The sequence below is a fragment of the Artibeus jamaicensis genome, unplaced genomic scaffold, assembly GCF_021234435.1.
Source record: "Artibeus jamaicensis isolate MK-2021 breed Jamaican fruit bat unplaced genomic scaffold, CSHL_Jam_final contig_589, whole genome shotgun sequence".
Classification (NCBI taxonomy): domain Eukaryota; kingdom Metazoa; phylum Chordata; class Mammalia; order Chiroptera; family Phyllostomidae; genus Artibeus; species Artibeus jamaicensis.
This window is the reverse complement of record NW_026521896.1, coordinates 49,866-57,576: the sequence shown is the minus strand read 5'-3', so window position 1 is coordinate 57,576 and position 7,711 is coordinate 49,866. Positions and strand designations below refer to the sequence as shown.

Sequence of the window (7,711 nt, the reverse complement as noted above, 5' to 3'; positions counted from 1 at the left end):
AGGAACTTCCAGGACATCTTTAAACGCTCCAACATCCGAATTATAGGGGTACCAGAAGGGGGAAAGGCACAGCCACCAGTGGAAAACTTATTTGAACAAATAATAAAGGAGAATTTCCCCAATCTGGCAAAGGAAATAGACTTCCAGGAAATTCAAGAAGCTCAGAGAGTCCCAAAGAAGTGGGACCCAAGAAGGAACACATCAAGACACATCATCATTACATTAGGCAAGATTAAAATGAAGGAGAGAGTCCTAGAAGCAGCAAGAGCTAAGGGGACAGTCACCTACAAAGGAGTCCCCATTAGACTGTCAGCGGATTTCTCAAAAGAAACCTTCCAGGCAAGAGGGGGCTGGAAAGAGGTATTCCAAGTCATGAAATCCAAAGACCTACAACCAAGATTGCTCTATCCAGCAATACTTTCATTTAGAATGGAAGGACAGATAAGGTGCTTCTCAGATAAGATCAAATTCAAGGAGTTCATCATCACCAAGCCCTTATTATATGAAATGCTAAAGGGACTTATCGAAGAAAAAGAAGTTAAAGAAACATGAACAGTGAAAGGACAACAAACTCACAGTTATTAACAATCACATCTAAAACAAAAGCAATCTAAGCAGACAGCTAGGTCAGGAGTGGAAACATAGAAATGAAGATCTCAAGGAGGGTTAGCAACAGGGGAGTGGGAGGAGGAGAAGGGGGGAGAAGGTACAGAAAATAAGTAGCATAGACAGTAGATAGAAAATAGATGAGGGGGCAAGAATAGCATGGGAAGTATAGAATCTAAAGGATTTGAGACACATGGTCATAAACTAAAGGGGGGTAATGGTGGGGATGGGGGGGTAGGGTGGAGGGGAATGAAGGGGGGAATAGAACAACTGTAACAGCATAATCAATAAAAAAATTTAAAAAAAAAGAACAGGTACTTGATATTTCCGGTACTACTTGTTTATAATGCTCAGCCTTATTTTCCCCTCAAAAATGTGAGCAATACAGTGTGCATTATACATGACAAAATACTGGGTATGTAACACTTTGAACAAAATAAGAGTTTGGAAACCTGCTCTCTTTCAGCACTTATCAAGGCACAATGTTGTCTTGGCATAAGCAGCCCCATAGCACATGGTGAGTAAAGGCATTTTGTTTTTCTCTGCTTTATATTATGGTGATTGACTCAACTTGGTCTCCCAATAAACTCTCTGTTTAACGTCCTATTTTGAGGCCATCTCAGAATCGGAAAGCTGCCCCTATGGTATCAGAGCTCATTATCTTCTTCCCCACCTGCCTGGAGCCCCACTGCACTTAGGCCAGAAAAGAAGCTGCAGGGTAGGCAGCTGGGCGAGTTCCACAAGCCACGCATGACTTCCCAGGCCAGGAAAATGGCTGCTTCCAGAACAGGGGAAGATGGTGGTCTGCACAGGTCAGTTCCTTGGCTGGGCTGCTTGATTTCCCACTTGGACTAGGTTCTGCCCCTCCATTTGCTCCTGGCCGCTGGTGCTGACCTTTTCCAAGAAGTCGGAATGCGACTTCTCTGCTGCTGGACTCCTGGTGAAGAGAAGCCCTGGACCAAGCAGTGAGCAGCCCCACTGTCCCCGGGCATCTGTTGCTGTTCCTGCTCACAGCTCTGCCTTGACATGCTGGCGATCCTGGGACAGGCTGACCCAGTCCCAGGTGTACACATGGGGTCCGCGGTTGTCCATGGAAATCTTAGGCAGAAGGTGGTGCGGGAGCGATTTGGAAAGGCCCAAGGTTGGGGGGTCTGAACCTCAGACAGTCCAGGGGGTGCCCCATGACCCAGCATCCTGCAGGGAGCAGAGGGAGGCCTGCTTCCCCTGGACTCTCCTTGGTGTGAGTAGAGGAAGAGAGGACTAAGAAGAGGACTGTTGCTCTTTGTAATTACAGAAAGCTGACCATTCTTATCTGTTGTGGTGCGTATTATCTTTTTTCACTAAGTGCAAAACTGCAGTGCAAGGAAAATGAAAGCTCAGAAGAAAATGAAGGCGAATTGCAGAACACTGGTTGCTGAGAGAAGCTGCTCAACTCCTGTATACAGTGTTTAGTTTCCTATCAGCACAGACTTTGAAAGTAAGTTTCAATGATGAGGTTTTAGAAATTTGACCATTTAAAAATGTTAAGTTAAAAGTGGTTAGATCTACTACTTAAAACATTAATACAGATGACCTTTTGAAAGCAGATTATAGAACAGTGTGGTTTAATATTTCACGTTCTCATTCCATAATAAAAATAAGTTTCAAATAATGTGCCAAAATGGAAGCCTTCAGTGTATTGGATTAGTATTTTTAAGGTAATACCTAAGGATACAGTCTATGTATATTTTAATGAAAAGTTGTCTTAAATCTCATCTTTATTATTTTCAGGTGTCAAAGGTAGTAAGCGTTTCAGTGATATTAGCATTGGGGAAATCCTTCAGTATACTTTGGGTCAGAGCCACTAATGAAGCAAGACTTATTGAAAAAGTGACCCTTTCATTGCTTCTCGGCCTTTTGGCTGAGATCAAGGGTATTATGTTATTATCAGTTTAATATCTGACAGACGCATCCTCTCTCCGAAGACATTATCTTAAATGGAATTTTGGAGCTGTCAAGTGGAATACGAGCTTGCTATGTCCACTCCGAGCATCGACCTGGTATTGTGGTACTTCTGGAAATGGTGCACTGCCTTGGGGACACAAAAAAAGTGACCTTTTAATGTTACAACTTCAATTACTGTACTCGATGTTTGAAATCGAGTGTCCTTGTGGTGGAGCCATTACCTTTTAAGAATTGTGCTTAGTACCTGTAGATGATTGAAAATTAAGTAATAAAATGGTGAATTTTCTTTTGATTGATAGTTTTCATTTTGTGGATGGCATTCTTCACTTAAACATCGTGTTTTTTCTCTAGCATTGAACATAAGAGAGTATGAAAATAATTTTGAAAGGACCAAGTATTACATGATATTTGTGGCAGGTAGTTTTTATTAACCAAACTTAGTCATTTGTGGAAGTCCAATAGGAATTTATAGTAGATGCTGCTAGATTATTAGCATATTTTAACATGGAAAGTCTGCATTTTCCAGTTGATATTTAGTGTTATTATTGTTGCAGTTTAATTTTGTCTTAGGATTTATGAAATTTGAAACTCAGAGTAATGAAAAGAAGGTGTTTTTGGCAGTTAATGAGCTTTCTTAAAGCTCTTAGATTTGTTTTAAAACTGTTGCTAAAAAATTGCCCTGGTATATTTAATATGATTACTTTTGTGCATTTTCCGTGCATTCTGTCATTGAGAGTGTTATAGAAATGGTAAAGAGATGAGTGCAGAAAAAACTTGGGGACATATTTTGAAAGTATTTTTAAATTATAATGTTTTTAGCTATATTTTGTATTGTTTGCTTCTTGGTAGCAAAGGAGGTACACAGTACCTGTATATTTGTGAAATAAATGTGGTATAGCTTGAAATGTAAACATAGGTGAGTTACAAGGATGTAATATCCACTTTCTATTTGTGTCAAAATACTCTTGATATAAATACAGTAGTTGCTTGATAATAGGCCAAAAAGAAAGGAAAAAGAGCAGACAATCACTTTTTGGCTTGTATTAAAGTATTGTATTCTAATGTGCATTATATCAATCATATATTTCACTTTTCGTAGAAGAAACATTTTGAAGAAAATATTTTAGTTGGACTGTGACCTTGAAGTGGAAACATACTTGGGCACTCTTATTTGTAGATGAAAAAACAGGCTCAAAGAAATGAAGTGTTTTTCATAGTTGGTTACTAATTCAGTATTAGAATGCATGTTTTGTTTTACCCTCAGTCTAGTGCTCTCTCTGTTTGGAGGTACTATGAATTGGAATATTCCTCAAATCAGGTCCCTTACTGTCCTTTAAACTAGAGAGTGGCTTTCACACTTTTCTTTTGAACAGATTATGCAGGGCGCAACTTAAAAATCACTACTCAAGGGAATAGAAATCAATACATACAATACCTGTGACTCAAAAATTTCATTATATCCCAGTGCTAATATAGTGTTAGTATTAGGTAAAGAGTATGCACAGTAGGTTTTAAAGAAATTTTTATACTACCATAGCTTTAGGTTTACAGGAAGGTTGTGAATTCCCTTCTACCTCATACTCAATTTCCCCTTATTTTACATTAGTGTGGGACATTTGTCAGAATTAATGAACCAATACGGATGCATTATTAACTGAAGTCTATAGTATTCTCATGTTTTCTTAGTTTTTGCCAAATGTCCCTTTTCTGTCCCAGGATCCCATCCTGGATACATTGAAGTGTGAAATGTTTGAATATTTCTTACTAAGTTCTACTGGTGTTAGAAGAGAACTCTGAATGCAGATGATTTAAAATATCCAAGTAATGAGAGGCTCAGGAAATATGGAATATTTTTTCTCTGCTAGTACTTTTGTGTAATCATATGGATGGAAAACAAAACCTAATTAACTTAGGTTTTGTTTTCCTACTTCTACAGAAGTAGGCATCATTGTGCATAGTGGAAGCAGAACTGTGTTTTAATGCCCCTGTTGGTCCTGATTAATTAACTGTGCCATGCTGAGCATGGCAGTCAGTCATTTCCCAGCCCTTTTTTTTTTTGCAAAGGTTGTATAACATGATTATTTTTATTTAATTATTGTTCAAGTACAGTTTTCTGTCTTTTACTGCCAGCCCAGCCTACCCCCTCCCAGTGCTCCCCACCTCCCTCCTATTTCTACACCCCTTAGTTTGTCCTTACACTAGTTCCTGTGAATCCTTCCCCTTTTCCCCCTGTATTTCCCTCCCCTCTCTTCTCTGGTTACTGTAGCCTGTTCTCTATTTCAGTGTCCGTGTTTTTATTTTGCTTGCTTGTTCCATGTGTTGTTTAGCTTCCTTTTAAAGGTGAGATCATATGGTACTTGTGTTTCAATGCCTGACTTATGTTACTCAGCATATTTTCCAGTTCCATCCATACTGTTGCAAAGGGTAGGAGGTCCTCCTTTCTTTCTGCTTCATAGGATTCCATTGTGTATATGTACCATAATTTTTTGATCCATTCATTTACTGATGACACCTAGGTGGCTTCCAGCACTTGACTATTGTAAATTGTGCTGCTATGAACATTGGGGTGCATAGGTTTTCTTGGAATGGTGTTTTAGGATTCTTAGCATATAATCCAAGCAGTGTAATTGCAGGGTCAAAAGGCAGGTCCATTTTGCTTTTCTGAGAAAATTTCATACTGTTTTTTTTGTTGTTGTTTTTTATTTAGTTATTTTTAAAAATATTTTATTTATTTATTTTTAGAGAGAGGTGAAGGGAAGGAAAAAGAGTGGGAGAGAAACATCAAGGTGTGGTTGCCTCTCATGTCTCCCTAATGGGGACCTGGCCTGCAACCCAGGCATGTGCCGTGACTGGGAATCAAACCAGTGACCCTTTTCATCACAGGCGCGTGCTCAGTCCACTGAGCTACATCAGCCAGGGCTATGTAGTTATTTTTCAAGTACAGTTTTCTATCTATTTCTCCCATCCCAGCCCGCCCCGCCCTGTGCTCCCCACCTCTCTCCCATTTCCAACCCCTTTAGTTCTTGTCCTCGTGTCCTTCATACTTGTTGCTCCAAGTCCCTCCTCTTTGTTCCCCTTAAGTTTCCTCCCCTTTCCCCTCTGGTCACTGTCCCCCTATTCTCTGTTTCAGTATATTTTGTTTTTATTCTGCTTGCTTGTTTGTTTTGTTGTTTAGCTTCCTCTTAAAGGTGAGATCATATGATATTCGTCTTTCAACACCTGGCCCATTTCACTCAGCATAATGCTTTCCAGTTCTATCCATGTTGTTGCAAAAGGAAGTGGCTCCTTATTTCTCTCTGCTGCATAGAATTCCATTGTGTATATGTACCAAAATTTTTTGATCCATTCATTTACTGATGGGCACCTAGGTTGCTTCCAACTCCTGGCTATTGTAAATTGTGCTGCTATGAACATTGTGGTGCATAGGTTCTTTGAAATTGATGTTTTAGGATTCTTGGGATATAATCCTAGCAGTGGAATTGCTGGGTCAAAAGGCAGGTCAATTTTTATTTTTCTGAGAAAATTCCATACTGTTTTCCATAGAGGTTGTACCAGTCTGCAATCCCACCAACAGTGAACTAAGGACCCCCTTTCCCCACAACCTCTCCAACATTTGTAGTTTGTTGTATTGTTTATGACAGCCATCCTGACTGGTGTAAAGTGGTATCTCATATTGGTTTTAATTTGCATCTCTCTGATAGCTAACGATATTGAGCATTTCTTCATGTGTCTCTGGATATTCTGTATGTCCTCCTTGGAGAAGTGTCTGTTCAAGTCCTTTTCCCATTTTTTAATTGGGTTCGATGTCTTCCTAGAGTGGAGTCGTGTAAGTTCTTTGTATATTTTGGAAATTAAACTTTTGTCTGAGGTATCATTGGCAAATATGTTTTCCCATACAGTTGGTTGTCTTTTTAATTTAATACTGTTTTCTTTAGCCATGCAGAAGCTTTTTATTTCGATGAGATCCCATTTTTTAATTATTTCCTTTATGTCCCTTCCTCTAGGGGACATATCGGTAAAAATGTTGCTGCGAGAAATATCTGAGATTTTCTTTCCAATGTTCTCCTCTAGGACCTTAATGGTGTTACAGCTTATATTTAAGTCTTTCATCCACCTTGGATTTATTTTGCTGTATGGTGTATGTTTGAGCTCAAGTTTCATTTTTCTGCAGGTAGCTGTTCAGTTCTCCCAACACTATTTGTTTAAGAGGCTATCTTTACTCCATTTTATGTTACTGTCCTCTTTGTCAAATATTAATTGACTGTAGAGAGTTGGGTTGATTTCTGGGTTCTCTGTTATGTTCATTGGTCTATGTGCCTTTTTTTATGCCAGTGCCTGGCTGTTTTGATTACAGTGGCCTTGTAATACAGTTTGATATCAGGCATTGTGATCCCTCCTACTTTGTTCTTCTTTCTCAAAAGTGCAGGTGCTATTCAGGATCATTTATGGTTAAATATAAATTTTTGAAGTGTTTGTTCTATGTCTGGGAACTATGCCATTAGTACTTTATTAGGTGTTGCATTGAATCTGTATATTGCTTTGGGTAGTATGGACATTTTGATGATATTAATTCTTCCAATCCATGAACAAGGTATATGTTTCCATTTGTTTCTGTCTTCCCTGATTTCTTTCTTCAGTGATGTGTAGTTTCTGCATACAGGTCTTTTATCTCTTTGGTCAGGTTTATGCCCAGATATTTTATTTTTCTTTTTGCTAAATCGAATGGGATTTTTTTCATGATTTCTGCTTCTGCTGATTCATTGTTAGTATACAAAAAGGCCTTTGATTTCTGGATATTGACTTTGTATCCTGCTGTTTTGCCAAATTCATTAATTAGTTCAAGCAGTTTTTTGGTAGAGTCTATAGGATTTTCCATGTACACTAACATGTCATCTGTAAACAGTGACAGTTTTGTTTCCTGCTTTCCTATTTGGATGCTTTTTATTTCCTTTTCTTGCCTAATTGCTGTTGCCAAATCTTCCAAAACTATATTGGGTAGAAGTGGTGACAGTGGACATCCTTGTCTTGTTCCAGATTTTAGTGGAAAAGCTTTCAATTTTTTCCCATTGAGTATGATATTACCTGTAGATCTGTCATATATGGCATTTATTATATTGAGGAATGCTCCCTCAACTCCCACTTTGCTGAGTGCTTTTTAAAA

At 38.7% G+C, this 7,711-nt stretch overlaps 1 non-coding gene across 1 annotated transcript; it reads left to right on the top strand.

The window, feature by feature from the left end:
- The first annotated feature begins 2,486 nt into the window (after positions 1 to 2,486).
- On the top strand, positions 2,487 to 2,679 carry LOC119043175 (U2 spliceosomal RNA). The gene has a single exon (XR_005081369.1). It is a non-coding gene; the product is annotated as a U2 spliceosomal RNA (small nuclear RNA).
- The last annotated feature ends 5,032 nt before the right edge of the window (positions 2,680 to 7,711 follow it).